The sequence below is a fragment of the Pinus tabuliformis genome, chromosome 9 (genome assembly GCF_031772625.1).
Source record: "Pinus tabuliformis cultivar Carrire ecotype Pingquan chromosome 9, CPIR1, whole genome shotgun sequence".
Taxonomy (NCBI): domain Eukaryota; kingdom Viridiplantae; phylum Streptophyta; class Pinopsida; order Pinales; family Pinaceae; genus Pinus; species Pinus tabuliformis.
Window position 1 is genome coordinate 1,642,814,066 of NC_142307.1, and position 26,650 is coordinate 1,642,840,715.

Below are 26,650 nucleotides of genomic sequence, written 5' to 3' on the forward strand. Positions count from 1 at the left end.
TACTCACAACTATGTATCCATCCTCATTAGTGGTGAAAGCAACCGACTTCTACTTCTTGTTCATCAAGGATATCAAAGTAGAACCCAAAGAGAACTACTACTGAGAAGTGCTCATGTAATCCTCCACATTTCCTGCACAGTCAGCATCAGAATAACCATGCAACTTCACATTTTCAACAGTGTATCTCAATCCATGAGAGATTGTGCCCCAAAGATATCTCAAAATATTATTGGAAATAATCCAGTGAGGCTCAACTATATATGAGCTCAACATGCTAAATATAAAACATATACCCAGATGAGAGTTCACCAAGAAAATCAATGCTATTATGAGTAGATAAAAGTTAGAGGTATTTCCAAATCAGTACTGGCAGCACTACCACACAACTTCTTAAAGTTAGGATGCATTGAGGTAGTCACAGGCTTGTAGTTCACTATTCCAAACATGGAATTGAACTCCCTATTACTTTTGCAAATGGGAGGGTTTGTACTTGTCAGAAATAGGTTGACCTCATAAGGTACCAGTATGAGAGTTCTATCATCCATAACCTTAAAGCAAAGTTTTGGATCAGCTTCACTCCTAGTGAATCTTAGCTGCATCAGCTAGATATGAATCCTCTCATACCAAGACTGGGGTGTGTTCTCTAAATCATAGAGATCTTTCTTCATCCTACATACATGATATTCCCGATCATGAATCTCAAACCGCTCGGGTCGTTCGAGATCTTTTCTCTTGCTATTACATGAGGAGAATGGTCCCCTTGTATGATTTCCTTCTGTACATCTTGGACATGTACCTTCATGCTCTTCTTCAAATTTAAGCATCCCTGTCATCACTGTCTCACATCGGGTAGGACCTTACAATGAAGATGGGCAAACCTCTGATGCAAAAGAAGAGATGTGCCCCACAACATGGTCCCCAATGGACATCATGTAACTTGAGACAAATTTCCAATCATGAACCCAAGAGAAACAACATCTTTAAAAATTCCTTTTCCAAACATGTACCTTTCCATCGATGAATTCCACCTTGGAATATTTGTCTTCCATTGCCGAAATCGACACCATGTTCTTCTTGAGATTAGGTACATGAAGAATGAACCATGTTACCCTCATTCAATTGAAGAGTAATATTCCCTACACCCTTTCCAGGATAGGTGGTATCGTCTCCAAGAATAATCTTCGCGATTTTCTCGTTATCTATCAAATTAGAGAGAGCTTCCTTGTGTTCGATGAAGTTCCTTGAAACACCACTATCAATAAGCCAGTTTCTCAAAGAGTCTGGAGGAGAAGTAGTAGAGAGGGATGATATAAGATAATACTCCTTTTGCTTACCAGAAACAACATTTGATCCTTCATACCTAGAGTTTCTTACTTTCTTAAAGAGACAACCATTTACTTGATGACCTACATTCCTTTTTCCTTTTCCATTGTACTTATCATTCCTTCGATCATTGAAGATGCCCCTGGCATGATTGTTATCATCATCAAGTGATGTGTCCCTTCTATTCGTACACTCCCTTGCATAATGGCTAAACTTATTGCAAGCAAGGCATTTGCCTTTCCTTGCACCCTTAATATACTTGATCTTTGTAGCAACTGGTGCATTTGATGGAGGCTCAAGGATTTTACCCTTCTCATAATTCAACACTTCTTTCTCTTCCAATCTCAGATTCAAAGACATCTTCCATCCATGATAGACTTTTCTCGGGGCTTGTCTTTAGCCAGGAAGAGGGATGAGGAACCCATTCAGCCTTTGACCTAGTCCACCTATCTTCGATGATTTCTCTTCCACTCTTGCATGGGCTTTGTCTTCACTGCATCTCTAATACAATGTTAAATTTTAGGTATGTTCTATTCTGAGAGAAATTTACTTCAATTTTTCATTTTACTCCAATATCAATTCTAGATTAGCAATCACATCAACATGATAGTAAAGTGAAAATATAACATAAACATAAACATTAGAAGGAAAGGAAAGACAAGAGGACACAAGATGTGGCAACAACCAGGGAAAAACCCTAATGTGGGGAACCCTTGATCAATTCTTCTTATATTCTTCAATAGTTTAGTAGAGAGAGAGAGATATTACAAATACATAAATATGATATTTTATGACAGTAGTCGCAAGATCGTCATTCCACTAATGATGAGAGTTCTAAGATACGATCCTGAATTTCCTTGACAATATTCAACCAATGATAGTATTGTAGCATGTCCCTTGATAGTGGAAAGTTCCTAATCTGATGAGGGCACTTGTGACTATACTAATCTTCCTTCATAATCTCCCAACCATCCAATAGAGTAGTTATAAGAAACCCTTGCTATGATGATATGACATATGGCCTACCAAATAGCAACATAGAAGTAAATTTCCTTATAATAGATATATAATCATCATCAATGCCTTAGAATATTAGCATCCAATCTTCATTTTGATCCAACCCTACAAGGTATGAGATAAGTTTGAGTGCAGGCTCCTTCACCACATAGGTTTACCTTAGGACTGTGACTTGCACTTGCAAGTATTCCCATACCTGGAACAACCTTTATCATCATGCTAACATCTTCAATCAATGAGCTATCACATACATCTATCTGACTATGCTTATTCTTGATGTGATGAAGCTTCCTTTGGCTGTGACTTAGCAACTCTTCTAGTTGTGGACTCTTGAAAATTCATAGGTCTTCCATTATCTTGTGGTGAGACCTCCTCACAACTGCTAAGGCTTCTCATTTTAGCGAATAATGGTTTCTTCTAGGCTTGCGATTGGGGCATGATTAGGACAATGGAGAAGAGCCTCTTCTTAGGTCTCCTTCACTGTGGATAGAATAGTGGCTAGATGCTCCCTTTTATTGTGGAATAAAGCCTCCCCTTGACTATGTGTACGTGCCTCCTTTTGTAGCATATAAAATAGTCACTCATGGCGTCTTATGGAACCCTTAAGTGATGCAGTTACGAACCTTCTCTAGCTGCTATGAGTGTCCTTAGATAGCGTGTAAGGGTCACCATTGAGGACTGTGGCTAGGGTAGCATAGAGGCCTCTTGAGACTATGGATTAGGGAACTGTGTCTAGGGCTAGGACAACATCCAGATCTATGTGGCTAAGACTCTTCCTTACTATGGCTAGGGTAAGGTTAGATCCCTTCCTTTAGGAAAATGTATCGAAGCTTTCTAGGATAGCGTATAGGTCCCTTCCATGGATGTGATTTGATTTTCACTAGGAGAAAGTAGAGCCTTCTCTTCTAGGCCACTCTTTCCACTAAAACCAAAACGAGTGGAGAGAGGGATCACAAGAGAAGAGTGAGCAAATGACTTGAAGACCTTTCCTATGTATGGTGAAACATTGAGGATAGGTTGGGGTAATTTGGTCGCTGGATGACCTTAACGAATTGTCTCATAAAACAAATAAATTCATATCTCCATGAATACATGTCGGAATCAGATGATACTTAGATCAATCCTACAACTTGCGATGAGAGGAATCCAAGAAAAATATCAGCTACCATGAGTAGGAAGACCCACATGGATTTTGTCCCTAGTTGCCAATTTTAACAACTTAATTAACCACACACACATATATGTGTGTGCATGTGTGTAGCACCCACAGACTTGATGATACCTAAAGGAATAAATACCTACATAGGTAACATTGATCTCTTTTGATGTGTGACTTGTGGTTTTACTGAGTGATTGAAATAAGGGAGCAAGATCTCCATCTATAGGAACTTTCACATAGTCTTTCTAACTCTAAACCTTGAGAGTTACTAATTTTTTTTTTTCATTTTAGAGGGTGTCGATGACAAGAAAGTGAATTATTTGAGAAGCTAAAGTCCCAAAAGTGTGGTTAACACTATGTCCAAATTCTATAATTCTTCGCTTTGGTTTTTAAACTATCCTGCAAGATAGATATCTCCTTTCATTCATTTCTATCCTCATTTTCAATTTCTGAATGTTGATGAAACTGGTTTGTCGTTAATAAAATAACTCATCTTGTAAAGCTCTATATACATCCAAAAGATAATGTGCACAACTGAGATTATAATTTAATGGAATGCATTATCCCAATTCACGATTTTCACTGTTATGAATATTTGAAAGGTCTTGAAACTGTTACAGTTGTTGGATTATTAAGCAATTAATAATTTTTCTGGTTTGTGACATCTTAAATTTAAATTTAGCTTTTACGACTCTTTAAATGGAATAAGTGTCCTTAAAGTGAATTTGGAATTTTTGCACCTTAACCAATTATGAATGATTAATCGTTTAGTTATGGACTTGAAGAAACAATTCTGACTGCTAATTGTCAAATTGTAGTATGTCACCTATGAGATTTCTTATTGAAGTTTTTTTATCTTGAAAGTGCTTCATGCAACTTTATATAAATGAAACTTATATTACGTATGGGTGTACCTTCTTATGTGGTTTTTTGTTGTGTCCCCTTGACCTGTAGTTGAATTTATCCTCCTTAATCTTCACTACCACAAAGATATCTATTTATTTTATTGATGTGTCCCAAATGAGAGAGAATGCTCCTCTATATATAAAATTTAGTGGAGTTGAGGGTACTTGACTTTTGATCTTCATAAGCCGACATATAGCTGAGGCCGACCTAAATAATTTACATGAGAGAAACATAAATTCAAAATTCCACTTCTACTTATCCAAATTTGATGATATTTAGATCGATTTTGGTCCTCTCAAAAAGAGGAATTCAGATGCCACAATTATCTTCCCCAAAGGAGTTGTTCAAAGTGGAATTTTTCCCTAGTTTCCTTTTTTTTAAACAAAAATAACCATCAATACTTGTTTTAGCATTGTGGGCTGAATTCACAATAATATGCTAAAAACTGTCATTTCAATGTCTAGAAATTAGGATATATAAATGTGAGATATATATTCTATATCTTTGGGTTATCTCTTTTTCAAATCTGATCTTTTTTAGGCTACATGTTAGTTTTTTGAACTTTTAATATTGAATAAATTTCTTAATGGACTTCGTAGATACTTGAATGAATGCACTTCATAACGCAGTGGTACCATAAATTGTGTTATTTCAAAGATTTGACTTCCATATTTTCGCAAAATACAATGTCCTCAATAAATACTTATATGCATAGATACTTATGTTTAGGATTATATATGTGTTGGAGTGGTTCCACTATAATCCTAATATTGACAAGATTTGTTGAATTTTTAATCAATTACATTTCTCTTGATTTATTTTTTTATTGTTCATGAAAAGATATTCATGTTGCAGGGATGAGTTATCCTACAGTCTCTTTCAATTTGTGGATATTTTTTTCCTCCCATTTTTTTACAAGGACGTACATTTCATTTTCATGTTGATGGTTTTTGCATGTATCTTATCTAGCCTCAAATGCTAGTAATGGAGTGGATATTGAGAAGTAGTCATGGACACATATTCTATCATAGGTTAATGTTACAATACCACTTCCACTTGGTATTAGAAAAATTTTAATGGTTTGTGACATAAAGGAGAGTTATTTAATGACAGGGTTGAAAGGGAAACTTCATGTCTTAGTTGTAAGTCATTTATTTGTGTTTATTAGTTATAAGTCATCTATTTTATTTTGAGCTTTATCATATCAATTATTTCACTAATCCAATATGCATGGCCTGTATTTCTCAACAGTTGTTAGTTACTTTACATGGTTGATATAACATTCAATTCTAGGCCACTTTTATTTCAAGTCAGAGATTTTACTGATTAAAAGGATGTTAATATTTTAATTGGTTTACTTTGAGTTTGATTTAAAAATGTTTTGTAAATTCCACGTGGATGTTATTTTTTCAGGGTGAGCTCTTTGCACCAGTAAGGTAAGATGAGTCCTAGAACATTGGTATACAAAAAGCGCATCTTTGGCCTTTTTTTGTGTATTAGTTATTCTTTATATCATTGATGTGTGGTTATTGATTGATGTAAAATAGAATATGGGAAGGTCCTGCCGATTCTCTTGAAAAAACAAAATCAAATGGAGTGGTAGAATTGTGTTTTAAAGCGTGAGCTAGAAAACAGTACTTGAAAGGTAGAACTTGAGAATAGAAAGCAATCTTATCTGGATCTAGAGACACAACAGGCCCTGGAAAAAATGATGGTATTGACGAGTCTTCCCTACAAATAAGTTATAACTATTAGACCACTACCCAAATTTAAATTATTTGCAATGGAAATAGTGAATCTAGCTTTATTTGTATGAATAGCGCCTTTGGTCATTGTCTTGTTCATTTCCTATGAATGGTTTTGATCTTCAAAGTCCAACTAGTTTGTTGTTAAACTAATTAAAGCTTTGATGACAAACATATATTTTTCAAAGCTCTTTTCTAAATCTATTTTCTTGAGAAAATTTGTCTTTTCACTTTAGGTTCTATAGATTGCTACCATGTGACATATGCTATGATATAATTGCCTTGATAAATAGACAAAAGTGTTGTAGAACATATTCTTTTTTAAATCTAAAGAAATAGAAATTCCAAATACAAAATTTATTAATTAAGAACATCTTTTAGACTTCTTAGGTAAGTTATGATTATATTTTGATAGGGGATTTTGTGTACGCTGATATTGTGTTGTCTCTTTGGTTTCTGTTAGGTAACAATGGGTAATAAGGAATGTGTTACTGAGAATAGACACACATCTTATTCTACTATCGACATGGATCTCCATGGTTTTCAAGCATGGCAAAAAAAATGCAGATGTTAGTGGAATATACAAAGCCAGTGTTGAATGAATTTAATACTAGTGATGATTTTGATTCCTTCTCAGATAAATAAAGTCATAAGTCAAATTCAAATAAGTATAAATAGCTCAAGAATGAAGGTGAAGTTATTGCTTCTTGTCCAAGTCATTTTTTTTTATTTGTTGGTTGTTGTTGTGTTTTGAGTGCGGACTTGTGAAATTCCAAATTGCATGTTGGTTTATGTGAAGGAGGAATATATATATATATATATATATATATATATATATATATATATATATATATATATATATATATATATATATATATATATATATATATATATATATATATATATATATATATATATATATATATATCCCTTGGAAAAATCATAATTTTCATTAATATTAAGGAAAATTACATGTTGTAGATGTTGTGTGCATATGCAATTTTAAAAGGCTATAAGCCTCTCAAAATATAAATGAATATGTTCTCCACGCAGGAAGACATTTCCTTAGATATATATTGTTTAGTTCTCAAAATTTAAATTACTCTACACAGAGAGTATTTTCTATACCATGAAGTTGTAGATATATACGAAAAATAAATATAAACAGAAAAAAGTCGCATATCATATGATATCAGGCTCCTGGTGAGCCTGTGTAGCATGGTCCATATAAGGGTGGTGGTAATACTGGTAGTGCTCCCCATTTCTTTGTTCCTATATCATCCAGATGTCACGTGGACGAATCACTGCCTCTTTGGAAAGTTGGTTAATGAGTGAGTTTCGTTCCCTGTAGATATGACGTCATGTAAAACTATCAAAAGATGACATATATCTATGAACCTCATCCAAAATGTGTCACAGAGTGTAAGTATGACATGTTGATGTTTTGTTTATCCAATTGCAAATAATTTTTGAATCACCAAACACTTCTAGATTCCTACAGTTTTTTTGAATAGAAAAATCAATGAGATGTTTGGTTGTGATGAGTTTTGCATAGTTGTTTATACCTCCTCCAAGTCCCATTTGTATCTGATAGTAACGAGAGTCAGTTAAATAAAGTATGACACCCCCCCCCCCACATCTTGCCTCTTGCGTTGATCTGTCAAAATAAGCCCAAGGTTGGGAGTGATCAACGATTTTAGGAATGATATGTTTGGGTGGTGTGTTATCATCATCTTCAGGATATTACTGTAGTCAGCTAGGATTCGGGCTGAGATGGAGGGCCAGTGAGGGGTGGTATCCAGAAAGATGATCCGGTTCCTGGCAATCCAAATTTTCCAGCTAATGAGGAAGGGGAGGTTCCTTGCTTTCAACGGGGATGTTGTTGTCCACCAATTGGCCCAAACCTCCCCGTTAGCTTGACCTCTCCATAAGTTACGTGTAGGGGTATGTGAGAGCATAGTATTCTAGAGATAATTAGTGATGGGGTAAGTGAGAAATAGGTCATCCACTGTTTCTGAAGTGTCTTTGCATAAGCAGCACCAAAAGGGCCCATGTTGACCTCTCTTGATCAGATTGTCTCTATTCTTGGTTTTATTTTTTAGAATTGACCACATGAGTAGTCTTGCTCTAGGGGGTCTTTGTGCTTTCACATACCTTTCCACCATGTATCAATATGTTGTGGTCTATGTCTATTGGCAAGGTGAAGATATCCCACTTTGGGAGAGTACCAGTCGTTTTTTGCAATTTCCCATATAATCTCGTCCTTCCCTTGCAAGATTCAGATATGAGATTCAGTTAGAGCCGCTGTGTATGCCATCCAGATATGGTGCCATTGATGTGGTAAGTGTAGGCCATGGGTAGATTTGCAAGCTTGGTGTAGGAAGGTAGATCTCTCCTACTTAGAAATGTGACTAATGTGGGTGATGCCAGACTCTTTGAGGTGTTGTATTAGTCATTCTGGTAATAAATGTGCATTCCCACATCCTATCCAAGGGTCAAGGCCAATACGAACAGATGTCCCATCATGAATTCTCCAGGTAAGCCCGTCACGAATTAATGACAGTGATTTCAATACCGCTTTCCAAGCATTTGATATCCCTATTTTGTTCCAGCTTGTCTGTCTCAGCCAATCTGTTGGCCTTAATGGATCCATGTATTTTGAGGAGGCTACAATGGTCCAGAGGCTGCTAGAAGTGATTAATTTCCATCCTAGCTTGGCTGCTAGTGCTATGGAAAAATATTCCAATTTTTTAATGCCCCAACCTCCCCATTTCTTTGGTATGGACAACAGATCCCATTTTGCCCATGCAAAAATCCTCCATGTTTGTTTTCCTTTCCAAAGGAATCTATAGCAGAGATTTTGTATTCTTGTAAGGATGCCCCTTAGGATCCAAGCTAGCGACATCGAGTATACCAGAGTGGCCTCAAGAATAGCTTTGATAAGCACTAGTCTTCCTACTATGGAGAGATACTAGTGATACCATATATTAAGTCTCCTTTCTAGTTTAGAGATCAACCATGTTCAATAAGCTATTTTGTATCCGAGTGGTTTCAGCTTGTAACTCAGGTACCGGAGGACTTCTTCCCGCTGTAACAGGGTGAAAGGAAACCTTTGTATTGTGAACTAGATCTCATGTGGGGAGTAGTCTGATATAGTGATGGTGGATATATATATATATATGTAAGCTCGTCACAGATCAATGATAATGATTTCAGCACCACTTTCCAAACGTTTGATATCCCTATTTTGTTCCACCTTGTCTGTCTCAGCCAATTCATTGACCTTAATGGATCCATGAATTTTGAGGAGGCTACATTGGCTCAAACACTGCTAGAAATGATTAATTTCCATCTTAGCTTGGCCGCTAGTGTTGTGGAGAAATCTTCTAGTTTTTTAATGCCCCATCCTGTCCATTTCTTTGGTATGGACAACAGATCCCATTTTTCCCATGCAAAAATCCTCCCTGTTTGTTTTCCTTTCCAAAGGAATCAGTAGCAGATATTTTGTATTCTTGTAAGGATGCCCCTTGGGATCCAAGCTAGCAACATCGAGTATACCGGGGTGGCCTCAAGAACAGCTTTGATAAGCACTAGTATTCTAGCTCTGGAAAAATACTAGTGATACCATATATTAAGTCTCCTTTCTAGTTTAGAGATCAACCATGTCCAATAAGCTATTTTGTATCCGAGTGGCTTCACCCTGTAACCCAGGTACCAGAGGACTTCTTCCAACTATAACAGATTGAAAGGAAACCTTTGTAGTGTGAACTGGATCTCATGTGGGGAGCAGTCTGATACAATAATGGTGGATATATATATAGGTAAGCCCATCACGTATCAATGACAATGATTTCAGTACCGCTTTCCAAACGTTCGATATCCCTATTTTGTTCCATCTTGTCTGTCTCAGCCAATCAATCGATCTTAATGGATCGATGAATTTTGAGGAGGCTACATTGGTCCAGAGACTGCTGGAAGTGATTAATTGCCATCCTAGCTTGGTCACTAGTGCTGTGGAGAAATCTTCCAGTTTTTTAATGCCCCAACCTCTCCATTTCTTTGGTATGGACAACAGATCCCATTTTTCCCATGCAAAAATCCTCCCTGTTTGTTTTCCTTTCCAAAGGAATTTGTAGCAGATATTTTTTATTCTTGTAAGGATGCCCCTTGGGATCCAAGCTAGTTGCATCGAGTATACTAAGGTGGCCTCAAAAACAACTTTGATAAGCACTAGTCTTCCACCTCTGGAGAGATACTAGTGATACCATATATTAAGTCTCCTTTCTAGTTTAGAGATCAACCATGTCCAATTAGCTATTTTATATCCGAGTGGCTTCAGCCTGTATCCCAGGTACTGGAGGCCTTCTTCCAGCTATAACAGGGTGAAAGGAAACCTTTGTAGTGTGAACTGGATCTCATGTGGGGAGCAGTTCGATACAGTAATGGTGGATATATATATATATATATATATATATATATATATATATATATATATATATATATATATATATATATATATATAGATATATCCTATGCCATTCATGGTTTCTGGAGATCCATATTACATTTACATATATTTTTTGATATCATTCAAATATCTATACACTCAACAAAAACAACAACAACAATGAGACTTTTTTTTTCACTCAACCTATAACATATTGCATCTGTCTTCATTAATTTTATTCTTCCATATGCTATCTACTTATGACATTTGTTTTCGAATATTTGGTGCATTTGTTAGTTGTCGGTCGTTTATAGGTTATAAATGTCTTCAAAGTTTCACTTCTAATTGAGTATTCAACTTAACATATTGATTATCTTATATGTAACTATTTTCCCCTCCACCCACATTTCATAACTTCCATAACCATTAGGTAGGGACCCGCTGCTTCGATGCTGCTTTTCTTATTTAGTAAAATATCTTTGAGACTTTAATTTATTGAAAGTTGTATAATTTATAGTTTATGAACTTTTAAGGTCTAGTTTTTAAAAGTATAATTCCTTAAAGGGTGCTAGCTCAATGGAAGAGAATCTACCTTACAAGCAGGAGGTTGGTGGTTCGATTCCATCATGCCCTGATATCGATATGAAATGGAAACGATCCATTTTTGGTGATGGAGGCTCTTTTACCCATCACCAATGAGCTTATGGTGATTTTTTTTTTACCCTCACAAGAATACGAATGGTGACTGTCATGGAACACCACCATAGCTATGCATGAATAGTAACAACCATGAAAGATATGTAGCCATAAATTGTTGTTTTTGATATGAAATGATGATGGTCATTGTCCTTCATTACAAACATTATTCGTGACAGACCTTGAATTTCACCACAACACCTATACTTTTCGCAATGCGTCTTTTGGTGATGATCAACAAACATCACCATATATATGCACCAATAATGATGGTTATGAAATATTCATCACAATAAATTGTTGTAATTCATATGAAATAGTGATGGTCACTATCCGTCATTATAATCAATATTCGTGATGGACCTTGAATATGAACATAAATTTCTACTTTTGGTGACGTTCAGTTTTTGGTCACCGAGGCTATGGTCGATCACCATTGCTCATATGAAATGGTGGCAGTCACTATCCATGATTATAAATAATTATTGGTGACAAAATTTAAATGTCACCACAACACCTATAGATTTCGCGACATTCAGTTTTTGGTGACGAAGACTCTTTTGACCATCACCAATGAGGTTATGGTGACATTTTTTGCCCCTCACCAATGTTCTTTTTTCTTGTAGTGATTTGTCAATTTGATAGTTGATTTTAAAGTTTTAATTATGATGGATCAAGTATTTACCCACAATTTATTGATTTCATGGTTAGTTTTTAAATTTTTCTTGCAATGGGTCATTTTTGCCTACATTGTGTGTCAATTTGATGATTGATTTTTAAATTTTTGTTGCAATATATCAAGTTGTATTAAGCTAATATTTTAAAATAGCTATACATTTGGAATTTAAAAAATATTACTCTCGATATAATGACTTTTTCATTCAGTTGTTCAATTGTAAAACCTTTTAGTCAGATCTATAACAAGTGGTATCAGAGCTATAACACATCTAATATTTCCATAATGTCATGGTTGAAATATGTTGAAAACTTAAGGTTCTCTATAGTCATGATATTTGGTTTTAATTCCATGGTTGGAAAATTGCCAAAATTTTAATGTTTTCGTGAGTCATGATATTTTATTTTTAACACCATGGATAAACAAATGTAGGAATTTTAAGGCTTTTCAGAGATGTGATACTTTATCTTTAATGCCATGGATAAAAATCATTTGAATTTTCATGTTTTTCGAGAGTCATGAAATTCTATCATTAACTTCATTGCTAAAAAATATTGAAAATTTATCCCAAAAAAAGGACATTATTCCAGCAACAACATTTTTCATTTTAAGGGTGTTTCTTGCACAAAAAAAATTGGCTTTCACTACCATTTTTAAAAAATGGTGAAAATTTACCGCCCAAAAAAAAAGTGTTGTTGCAACATCAACACTTTTCATTTTCATGTCTTTTTGGCTAGGGTTCCCATTTCGAGGTTATATTTCCTATTTGATAGTTTACTTTTTAGTTGGAGTTATGATGGATCTAGTTTGCTTCACTAAAATTAAAATCATTTTGAGAATCTATGAACTCCTTCATTAGAAGTTTTAATTTGAGTGGAAATTTAATTGCATTCATGTCACAAAAAAATAGAGAAAACCAAAAAATTTATACATTTTAGGAAATCATTTATAAAATATGTTGAATTATGCGTTAGATATTTGACTTGTAATGTGTCTTGAATGCTATATATTCTAATTGATAAACATTACACATCATAAACATTTAAAAATTCCTGTCAAATAAAAAGGGGAGAAAAATCAAAATAATAATGCATTTTTTAAAATCGTCAAGAGAATATGTTGAATACAACATGATAAATTTGACTTGTAATGTGCCTTTGACTTGTAATGTGCATAGGGAAGGAATAAGAACAATTAGATAATGGTTAAGGAGAAGATGAACTCACAGGTGAGAAGGCTTTGTGCTTCAAATTGTAGGTTAAATTCTAATGATTTTGCTAGATCAAAATAAATCCTAATTTACACAACAAATATCATAACCCTAAACAAATTTCATATCCAATTTAGCAATGGGAACCACTCAATAAAGACACACTACATGGATACTTTATAGCTTTGTGGATGCATGTCTTCTAGATAAAACTTTGGAATTATCACTTTGTTACATATCCTTCAAACATTAGATTTTACTAAGTTGTTCAGTATGTTATTCATTTTATTTTATATGTATGAAAATTTACTCTACAGTGTGAATACAAAAGCGAGCACGAAAAAAATAAACTATAGTACATTTTGTCCTACATTTTTTTTTCTACATTAAAACTTATAGGAGTTTGTTGGGTCCCTATAATACTAGTTATTACGCCATTACTATTGTAGTTACACCCCTTATTAATATTGTTGTGTTGCTATTGCCCCCATATTGTTATTACTGTGCCCCATAGAATCCCTCTATTGTTATTTTTGTGGCTTTATATTATTATTGTTAGGTCAGCTGGGTTATATTGTGACTCCTTAGACTCCTATATATAGAAAGGAGGTTTTGTCATTTGAATCATCCGAGAATTGTTCATTTATGTAATGTAAAGGAGGTTTCCCCCTCGAAGAGGCTGAATTCTAAGGTGTTGATCTATCTTTTCTATCTTTTCTTGAGTTGGTTTCATAACATTTGGTATTAGAGCTTTGGATTCTAGGGTTTCGCTGCTCCAAACAGTTCATCGTGGAATTTTATCTATAACTTTTTTTTTGCGATGTTCCAGAAGCTAAAAAAAAAACCCATTTGAGAAGACATTACGCTAAATCTCAGGTCCGAATTTCAAAGCTTTTCGCACTATATTTGCGGAGATATGATCTGAGGAAGTTGGTCTTTTGTAGACTCCTGAATTACATCCCAAACAGGTGACCTAGGGAAAATCATCATAACGTTTTCCCTAAGCATTGGATTGAAATTTCGTAAGAAGGTGTAGAAAAAGGACAGACTGTAGTTTGTTTTATATATTTTTTAGATCCAAAGGACGAAACAGTGACTCATGGCACGTCATACAAGTTTGCTCTACTGAACTAGTCTATAATAAGCTCACTGTGGGAGATTTCACATAACTCTTCCTTGGAGAATCCAAATTGGATCAGACTGGTGGCATTGCAAAGAGGACAGAGAGGGATACTATAGGTTGAAATTTCAGAACTGGATGATCTGAAAGTACAAAGATACATGAGAGGCAATATCGAGCTCCTACAAAGTGAAAAAAGGTGTGTAGATTCTTTTAAATTTTTGCTTAAGAGTGGGTTGAAAATTTACTTTGAAGAAATTCAAAGGGCTAGTAGAGAATTATTATCGATAATTGATGCCCTAAGGAAAGAAAATGCAAACACCTAGTAAGGAACCTGAAAGCTCTAGCATGACTCATGAAGAAGAAGAAGAAATGCTATATGATATATCAAAATTACAAGAACAAGTGCAACAAGTGTCACTTGCACAAAAAGAAACAGAATCTAAGATGGATGGTTTAAGGAAAGATGTAGAAGCTAAGATGGATGGTTTAAAGAAAGGTGTAGAAGCTAAGATGGATTGTTTACAGAAAGGCGTAGAAGCTAAGATGGATGGCATGGAAGCTAAGGTGAATGGCATGGACGCTAAAATTGATGGCATGGATGATAAGATGGAAGAATTGAAGATAAATATGAATAAGCTGCTACAAGAAATGGTCACTAATGGTGAAAGGGTAATAAAGGAAACTCATGATGAGAACAAAAGAAATGTTAATCATGATTCCATAGACTCTAATGTTGGATCGAAGACTCACCATATTTCAAAAATCGATATGAGGAAGTTTGATGGCAAGGATCCCGCCACATGGATATTACAGATGGAGCAATTCTTTGATCTCAATAATGTGCAAAACACAGAAAAGGTACGTATGGAAACTTTACATTTGGAACCAAATCAGTTTGTATGGTATCAATGGCTTTGCTCTCGTAAACAATTTATCACTTGGGCAATTTTTACGGAAGAATTGATAGCACATTATGAGGATACAAAAAGCAACACTTTTTTTATCCAATTGATAAGTTTCAAACAAAAGGGTTCAATAATGGAGCACATTTAGGAGTTCCAAAAATTGAATATAAGGGTAAAAGATATTCCAGAGGAGCATAGGATTGATGTGTTCATAGGGTCTTTATAGGATAATATCCAACATGATGTTCGACTTTGGGAACCTCATTCATTAGAGAAGGCATTCAGGTTAGCAAGAAAAATGGAAAGCAAAATTATGGCAACCAGGAAGCATACCACTCACAACTATAAAGACGGAAGTGTTGTTTCCCCTAGTATTCCACAACCTATAAGGTTGACACCACAAAAATTTGAATAAAAAAGAGCAAAAGAGCTTTGTTACAGTTTTGATAGCAAATACACTAAAGGTCATAAGTGTGCTAAGAAGAAATTATTTTACATAGATTGTGAAGAGGAAGAAGAAAAGGAGCAGGAAAGGTCAAAAGAAGAGGATATACTCCAAGAACAAATCCTAGATGAAGAACAAATAAATCTGACCATATCTTGTAAAGCATTGGCGGGAATTACCACTCCTTAAACCATCAAGATAGAAGGACAAATAAAGAAGAAAAAGGTAATAGTGTTGATTGATTCAGGAAGCACCCACAATTTTATTCATTGTAAGGTAGCAAAAGAATTGAACTGCTTCCTATATCCAGCACCAGAGTGTCAAGTGATGATTGCAAATAGAGGAACAATAAATTGCTCTAGAAAGTGCCATAATATCAAGCTATCTATGGGAGAATATGTATTGACTAGCCCAATGCTTTCCATTCCAATGGGAGGTGTTGATGTTGTACTAGGAGTCTAATGGCTACAATCCTTGGGTACAATAGCTTTTAATTTTCAAGAAATTTTCATCAAATTTTCTATGGAAGAAAAGGAAGTTGAACTAAGGGGTATTGCAGGGAAACCAGGAAAGATAATCAGCTCTAATGATATGACAAAGCTTCTAAAAAAGGAACAAAGAGGTGTAATTGCACAATTATGTTCACTAGATGTTTCCACATCGGAATCATCCATTTCTCCAGATCTCCAAAAAGTCCTGGACAATCATTCCAAGGTATTTGAGACTCCCAAAGGTCTCCCACCTATGCGTGATCATGATCATGCTATTCATCTGATTCCAGGGAGTGTTCCTCCAAATATCAGGCTGTACAGATATCCCTATGTCCAAAAGAGTGAAATTAAACGTATGGTTGCAGAAATGCTAGAGGCTGGTATAATTCAACCGAGTCAAAGTTCTATCTCTGCTCCAGTAGTATTGGTGCACAAGAAGGATGGATCATGGCGCATGTGTCCAGATTATAGGGAGCTCAACAAGCTCACTATTAATGATAAGTTCCCCATTCCTGTCATTGATGGATTACTGGATGAATTGCATGGATCAATTTACTTCACCAAGTTGGATCTTCGTTCAGGATATCATCAAATCAGAATGAAGACTGAAGACATTCCTAAAACAACATTTAGAACTCATGAGGGTCATTATGAATTTTTGGTCATGCCTTTTGGCCTTACCAATGCACCTTCAACATTTCAAGGTTTGATGAACTCAATTTTCAAACCATTCCTTAGAAAATTTGTGTTAGTATTTTTTGATGATATACTAATCTACAGCAAGTCTTGGAAGGATCATGTTGAACATGTTGATAGGGTGCTACAACTATTGGAGGAGAAACAATTATATGCAAAAAGATCCAAATGTTTCTTTGGATTCCAGGAGGTGGAATATCTAGGTCATATTATATCTCATGAAGGAGTTAAGGTAGACCCTAGCAAAATTAAAGCCATTAAGGAATGGAAAATCCCCACATCCATAAAGCATCTGCGGGGATTTCTCAGGTTGACAGGGTATTATCGCAAGTTTGTTAAGAATTATGGGAGAATAGGAGCACCTCTAACAACATTATTGAAGAAAGATGCATTTTAATGGACTCCGGAAGCAACAAAGGCCTTTGAACATCTTAAAGAGGCAATGTGCCAAGCACCGGTCTTAGCTACATCGGACTTCACAAAAACCTTTATTGTGGAATGTGATGCTTCATGAAATGGAATTGGTGTTGTTATACTACAAGATGAAAGACCCATTACTTTTGAAAGTCGTCCAATCAAGGGAAAGTTTTTAAGCAAAGCTATTTATGAGAAGGAAATGTTGGCAATACTCCATGCACTTAAGAAATGGCGACCCTACCTAATGGGAAGACACTTCAAGGTAAAAATGGATCATGATAGCCTGAAATACTTTTTAGAACAAAGATTATCCTTTGAAGACCAACAAAAGTGGGTCACAAAGATGTTGGGTTATGATTTTGAAATCATCTACAAAAAAGGGAAGCAAAATGTTGTGGCAGATGCACTCTCAAGAAAGGATGAGGATGTGGAAGCATTGTTGTGCACCATTTCTATTATCCAACCAGATTGGATAAATGAAGCAAGGGAGGAATGGAAGAATGAAGAAGAAGTGTGGGAACTTATTCGAAAGTTACAACAAGATTCCAGTATGTCTGATACATTTAGATGGAAAAATGATTCATTATGGTACAAAGATCGCTTATACATCTGTAAGAATTCCCAGCTAAAACAAAAGATTCTTATGGAATTGCACGCTTCTCCCTTAGGAGGGCACTCAGGATTTTTAAAAACTTACCACAGGGTTAAGAAGGGATTTTTTTGGGATGGCCTTAAATCAGATATTAAAAAGTTTGTGGTGAAATTTTTAGTTTACCAACAAAATAAAGTTGAAACAATTAAGACACCGGGTCTATTACAACCTTTATCCATTCCAAGCCAACATTGGGAGGAGGTTTCAATGGATTTTATCATAGGTTTACCCAAGTCTGAGGGAAAGAGTGTCATCATGGTGGTAGTTGAGAGACTTACCAAGTATGCACACTTTTGTGCATTATCACATCCATTTAAAGCCAGTACAGTTTCTACTGCATTTATGGAAACAATTCAAAAGCTACATGGAAACCCAAAGATTATTGTAAGTGACAGAGATCCCATTTTCACTGGAAATTTTTGGACATAATTATTTTCTTGTCTTGGTACTCAGTTAGCTCATAGCTCACCTTATCATGCTCAATCTGATGGGAAAACTGAGATAGTAAACAAATGTTTGGAAGGATATCTTCGTTGCTTTGTATTTGATAAACAGACACAATGGGTCAAATGGTTGCCTCTGGCTGAATGGTGGTATAAAACTTCCTTCCATACAACAACAAAAATGACCCCATTTATGGCACTTTACGGGTATCAACCACCATCCATCACATCATATTTAAGAGAAAATTCTAAGGTTCAAGCAGTGGAACATCACATCGAACAACAACAACAAGTCGTCCAACTCTTAAAGGATAACCTCGTGTTGGCACAGAATAGAATGAAACAACAGGTAGATCAACATCGCAGTGAAAGAAGTTTTGATGTAGGTGATTGGGTATTCCTACGACTACAACCATATAAGCAAATGTCCCTCAAGAAAGCTAAGAAGGATAATAAATTATCACCAAAGTATTATGGTCCATACAAGGTGTTGCAAAAGATTGGTACTATGGCATACAAATTGGAGCTTCCTGCAGCTTCTCAATTGCACCCAGTTTTCCATGTTTCATGTTTAAAGAAGGTTGTAGACGACAAGCTCCCATTTCAAACAATATTGCCATAACTTGACAAGGAAGGAAAAATTATATTGGAACCAGAAGGAGTCACAAAAACAAGAACTCGATAGCTACGAAATCGATCCATTTTGGAGTATCTTATCAAGTGGAAGAACTTATCCGCTAAAGATTCCAAATGGGAGGATGAGAATTTTATACAGAAGTATCCAAAACTACTCAAGCATTGAGGACAATACGTTTTTGAAGGAGAGGGGCATGTTGGGTCCCTATAATACTATTTATTACCCCATTACTATTGTAGTTATACCCCTTATTAATATTGTTGTGCCCCTATTGCCCCCATATTGTTATTACTGTGCCCCATAGAATCCCTCTATTGTTATTTTTGTGGCTTTATATTATTATTGTTAGGTCGACTGGGTTATATTGTGACTCCTTAGACTCCTATATATAGAAAGGAGGTTTTGTCATTTGAATCATCCAAGAATTGTTTATTTATGTCATGTAAAGGAGGTTTCCCCTCAAAGAGGCTAAATTCTAAGGCGTTGATCTATCTTTTATATCTTTTCTTAAGCTGGTTTCATAACGGAGTTTCTCAATTTACACTATGCCAACCATTAGTTTTCACCTCCATGAAAATTCAATGGAATATGTCTCTTCCATATTCATGACAACTATAACTCGATACAATTGTTATTGATTTTTATTTAGGATATCGAATTATATCATAGAAAGTAAAATTAAATGAAGGATAATTAATACTTGACTCTGTCAAGGCAAAGGTATATATACATATTGGGTTTTAGGGTCCAATAATAGAGCTTAATAGGATTTACGGTCTAAAAACATAGCTTCAGGTAGGCTATCATAAATGCCAATCTCATTCATCTCTCTCTCTCTCTCTCTCTCTCTCTCTCTCTCTCTCTCTCTTCTCTCTCTCTCTCTCTCTATATATATATTATATATATATATATATATATATATATATATATATATATATATATATATATATATATATATATATATATATATATATATTATATATATATATATAGATATTAAAAAACCTAGATCCATCATAACCCTAGATCTATTAAGCATCAAGAGGGATCAAATGTCTCATGATGTAAATATTTCTTCAAGAATTGCACTCAAAAAGGAGGTTTCTACCACAGGATATTTTGTAACATACCTCCATTTACACAAAAAAATAACTTTTTTTCTTACATTAGTTATTCCAAAAGTACGATTTTGATTCCCCTTTTTTTGGCATCACTACTTTGGTTCATATGGATTCTTTAAATTGTTTCCATGACATGTGTGTATTCTTAGTAACTATATCTTTCATCCTTTTGGAATCTTAAAATTTGATCTCTAGATATTTCATTATTTTTCATCAATTCTATTTTCATCCTAACACATACTATAACATCTTGATTCTCATGTATCAATATGTCAACTCTTTATAATTATAATAGGTGCCCACTTCAAAATTAATAACCATGTCAACATGCGCTACATTCATTCTCAAAGCTAATGGTTGATATTCCATCTCACATACATGCTTAAGCATTTGCTATTGTTCAAATATATGTATAAAATATGGTACATTTTGTCCTACATTTTGTTTTTTTTGTCTACATTAAAACTTATAGGAGTTGCTTAGTTTACACTATGTCGACCATTAGTTTTCACCTCCATGAAAATTCAATTGAATAAGTCTCTTAGATATTCTTGATAACTATGTTTGGATATAATTGTTATTGATTTTTATTTAGGATATCACGTTGGAAATATTGAGAGGGGGAGTGAATCGGTATTTCTTTTCAATTATTAGTTTTATCAGTTAAATACATTTATAATTGGAACACAAAAATAGATAACATGAATAAATGCTTTTATTAATGTGATCTTTGCAATAAATCAAGTACAATATATATATATGTGTGTGTGTGTGTGTGTGTGTGTGGTTTCAATCAATTGTCAAGCACTAAATCCCAGGACACCAATCCTTTCAGTTTTGAGGCACCAACCTCAAGGGCTCCAACCCTCTGCTGTAACTATCTGAATATGTGTGGTTGTAAATCTCTACTCCCAACCCTGTTGGACCTTTGACTTACTTCCGTCCTCCTGTTCCTTCCACTTCTGCCAGAACTTCGGGTTCCTTTGTTTCTAGGTCAACATATCAAATGATATCATAAAAAATAAAATTAAATGAAGGATAATTAATACTTGACTCTGTAAAGGAAAAGGTATATATTCTTATTGGGTTTTAGGTTCTAATAATAGAGCTTAATAGAGTCTATGGTCTACAAACATAGCTTCAGTTAGAATATCTAAACTAGCAAGCTCATATATATATATATATATATATATTATATATATATATATATATATATATATATATATATATAGATATAGATATATATATATATATATTAAAAAAACCTAGATCCATCATAACTTTAGATCTATTAAGCATTAGGAGGGATCAAATCTCTTGAGATGTAAATATTTTTTCAAGTATTGCACCCAAAAAAGAGGTTTCTACAACAAGATATTTTGTAACATACCTCCATTTACACAAAATAAAATTATTTTTCTTACTTTAATTATTGAAAAAGATACCATTGCAATTACACTTCTTCTCCCATTACATCATTGGTTCATGTGGATCCTTTAAATTGCTTCCATGACTTGTGTGTATTTTTAGTAACTATAGCTTTCATCCTTTTGGGATCTTAAAATTTGATCTCCTCATATTTCATTATTTTTCTCCAATTTTATTTTCATCCTAACGCATACTATAACATCTTGATTCTCATGTATCAATATGTCAACACTTTATCATTATAATAGGTACTCACTTCAACATTAATAACCATGTCAACAAGTGCTACATTCATTCTCAAAGCCGATGTTTGATATTCCATCTCACTTACACGCTTAAGCGTTTTATATGGTTCAAATATATGTATAAAATATGGTACATTTTTTTGTTTGTGTACATTAAAACTTATAGGAGTTGCTCATTTTAGCCTATGCCAGCCCTTAGTTTTCACCTCCATGAAAATTCAATTGAATATTTCTCTTACATATTCCTGCAACTATATTTGGATACAATTGTTATTGATTTTTATTTAGGATAATTAATGATATCATAAAAGATAAAACTAAATGAAGGATAATTAATACTTGACTCCATAAATGCAATGCTATATATTGTCATTAGGTTTTAGGGTCTAATAATAGAGCCTAATAGGATTTATGGTCTAAAAACATAGCTTCAGGTAGACTATCTTAACTACCAAGCTCATATATATATATATATATATATATATATATATATATATATATATATATATATATATATATATATATATATATATATATATATATATATATATATATATATATAAATATATATATATATATATATATATATATATATATATATTAAAAAACCCTAAATCCATCATAACTCTAGATCTATTAAGCATCACGAGGGATCAAATCTCTCGAGATGTAAATATTTCTTCAAGTATTTCACTTAAAAAAGAGGTTTCTACCAAATGATATTTTGTAACATACCTCCATTTAGACAAAAAAGAATAATATTTTTCTTTAATTATTCCAAAAGTACCATTCCAATTCCCCTTTTTCTAGCATCACTACATTGGTTCGTCTGGATTCTTTAAATTGTTTCCATGACTTGTGTGTATTCTTAGTAACTATAGGTTTCATCCTTTTGGAATCTTAAATTTTGACCTCCTGAAATTTCATTATTTTTCTCCAATTTTATTTTCATCCTCACACACACTATAACATCTTCATTCTCATGTATCAATATGTCAACTCTTTATAGTTATAATAGGTACCCACTTCAACATTAATAACCATGTCAACAAGCGCTACATTCATTCTCAAAGCTGATGGTTAATATTCCATCTCACTTACATGCTTAAGCATTTTCTATGGTTCAAATATAAGTATAAAATATGGTATATTTTGTCCTACATTTTGTTTATTTTTTTTGTCTACATTAAAACTTATAGGAGTTTCTTAGTTTACACTATGTCAACCATTAGTGTTCACCTCCATGAAAATTCAATTGAATATGTGTCTTAGATATTCGTGACAACTATATTTGGATATAATTGTTATTGATTTTTATTTAGGATATCGAAAGATATCATAAAAAATAAAACTAAATGAATGATAATTAATACTTGACTCTTTAACGGCAAACATATTTGTTTGTATTTGGTTTTTGGGTATAATAATAGAGCTTAATAGGATTCACGATCTAGAAACATAGCTTCAGGTAGACTGTCTTAACCACCAAGCTCATTCATATATATATATATATATATATATATATATATTATAGAAAACCTAGATCCATCATAACTCTAGATCTATTAAGCATCATGAGGGATCAAATCTCTCGAGATGTAAATATTTCTTCAAGTATTACACTCAAAAAAGAGGTTTCTACCATAGGATATTTTGTAACATACCTCCATTTACAAAAAAAATAAAAAATAAAAAAAATCTTACTTTAATTATTCCAAAAGTACAATTCCAATTCCCCTTTTTCTTGCATCACTTCATTGGTTCATGTGGATTCTTTAAATTTTTTCCATGACTTGTGTGTATTTTTAGTAAATATAACTTTCTTGCTTTTGGAATCTTAAAATTTGATCTCCTGATATTTCATTATTTTTCTCCAATTTTATTTTCATCCTAACACTTACTATAACATCTTGATTTCATGTATAAATATGTAAACTCTTTATCATTATAATAGGTACCCACTTCAACATTAACAACCATGTCAACAAGTGCTACATTCATTGTCAAAGTCGATGGTTGATATTTACTCTCACTTACATGCTTAAGCATTTCGTGTGGTTCAAATATATGTATAAAATATGGCACATTTTGTCCTACATTCTTTTTATTTTTTTTTTGTCTACATTAAAACTTATGGGAGTTGCTAGGTTTACACTATGTTAACCATTAGTTTTGAGCTCCATGAAAATTCAATTGAATATGTCTCTTAGTTAGTCCTGACAACTATATTTGGATACAAATGTTTTTTATTTTTATTTAGGATATCGAATGATATCATAAAAAAAAAAAATTAAATGAATGATAATTAATACTTGACTCTGTAAAGGGAAATGTATATATTCTTATTGGGTTTTATGGTATAATAATAAAGGTTAATAGGATTGATGATCTAAAAACATAGCTTCAAGTAGACTATCATAACTACCAAGCTCATTCATATATATATATATTAGAAAAACCTAGATCCATCATAACTCTAGATCTATTAAGCATCAGGAGGGATCAAATCTCTCGAGATGTAAATATTTCTTCAAGTGTTGCACTCCAAAAATAGGTTTCCACCACAGGATATTTTGTAACATATCTCCATTTAGACAAAAAAATCTTTTTCTTACTTTAATTATTACAAACGTACCATTCAAATTACCCTTTTTCTGGCATCACTACATTGGTTCATGTGGATTCTTTAAATTGTTTTCATGACTTGTGTGTATTCTTAGTAACCATAGGTTTCATCCTTTTGGAATCTTAAAATTTGATCTCCTGATATTTCATTATTTTTCTTCAATTTTATTTTCATCCTAACAAATACTATAACATCTTGATTCTCATGTATCAATATGTGAACTCTTTATAATTATAATAGGTACCCACTTCAACAGTAATAACCATGTAACCAAGTGTTACATTCATTCTCAAATCTGATGGTTGATATTCCATCTCACTTACATGCTTAAGCATTTGCTATGGTTCAAATATATGTATAAAATATGGCACATTTTGTTTTTTTGTTTTTGTGTACATTAAAACTTATAGGGTTTTCTCAGCTTACACTATGTCAACCATTAGTTTTCACCCCCATGAAAATTCAATTAAATATGTCTCTTATATATTCTTGACCACTATATTCGAATATAATTGTTATTGATTTTTATTTAGGATATCTAATGAGATCATAAAAAAGAAAATGAAAAGAAGGATAATTAATACTTGACTCTGTGAAGGAAAAGGTATATATTTTTATTGGGTTTTATGGTCTAATAATAGAGCTTAATATGATTTACAGTCTAAAAGCATAGCTTCAGGTAGACAATCTTAGCTAGCAAGATCATTCATATATATATATATATATATATATATATATATATATATATATATATATATAGATATATATATATATATTAAGAAAACCTATATCCATCATAACTCTGGATTTATTAAGCTTCAAGAGGGATCAAATCTCTCGAGATGTAAATATTTCTTCAAGTATTGCACTCAAAAAGGAGGTTTCTACCACATGATATTTTGTAACATACCTCCATTTACAAAAAAAATAAAATCTTACTTTAATTATTCAAAAAGTACCATTTGAATTCCCCTTTTTCTGGCATCACTTCATTGGTTCGTGTCGATTCTTCAAAATTTTTCCATGGCTTGTGTGTATTTTTAGTAACTATAGCTTTCATCCTTTTGGAATCTTAAAATTTGATCTCCTAATATTTCTTTATTTTTCTCCAATTTTATTTTCATCCTAACACATACTATAACATATTGATTCTCATGTATCAATATGCCAACTCTTTATCATTATAATAGGTACCCACTTCAACATTAATAACCATGTTAAAAAGTGCTACATTCATTCGCAAAGTTGATGGTTGATATTCCATCTCAGTTACATGCTTAAGCGTTTGCTATGGTCCAAATATATGTATAAAGTATGGTACATTTTGTCCTACATTTTGTTTTTTTTTTTTCTACATTAAAACTTGTAGGAGTTTCTCAGTTTACACTATGTCAATGATTAGTTTTCGCCTGCATGAAAATTCAATTGAATATGTCTCTTAGATATTCCTGACAACTATATTTGGATACAATTGTTAATTATTTTTATTTAGGATATCGAATGATATCATAAAAAATAAAATTAAACGAAGGATAATTAATACTTGACTCTGTAAAGGAAAAGGTATATATTCTTATTGGGTTTTAGGGTCTAATAATAAAGCTTAATATGATTTACTGTCTAAAAACATAGCTTCAATTAAACTATCTTAACTACCAAGCTCATTCATATATATATATATATATATATATATATATATATATATATATATAGATATATATATATATATATATATATAGATAGATAGATAGATAGATATTACAAAAACCTAGATCAATCATAACTCTAGATCTATCAAGCATCAGGAGGGATCAAATCTCTTGAGATGTAAATATTTCTTCAAGTATTGCACTAAAAAAAAATGTTTCTACCATAGGATATTTTGTAAGATCCCTCCATTTACACAAAAAAAGCAAATATTTTTCTTACTGAAATTGTTCCAAAGGTACCATTCCAATTCCCCTTTTTTGTAGGAATTTACAGGGTAAGTTGCTCAGACAGAACACCAAAGGAAACGGCCCATACATAGATCACAGACCAATACACCAGTATTTTTGACGTGGTTAAAACCCTCAAAGAGGGAAACAGTCCACAGCCTGAGCCAACGTGGCCACTTCAAGCAATTTATTAATAAAAGAATGAAAATTTACATAATCTTCTCTCATGGATGGTTAACCTACAAATGACCCTCCATGCTCTTTAAATAGAGATCATGGACCAATCGAGTGTTAAGCCACGGAT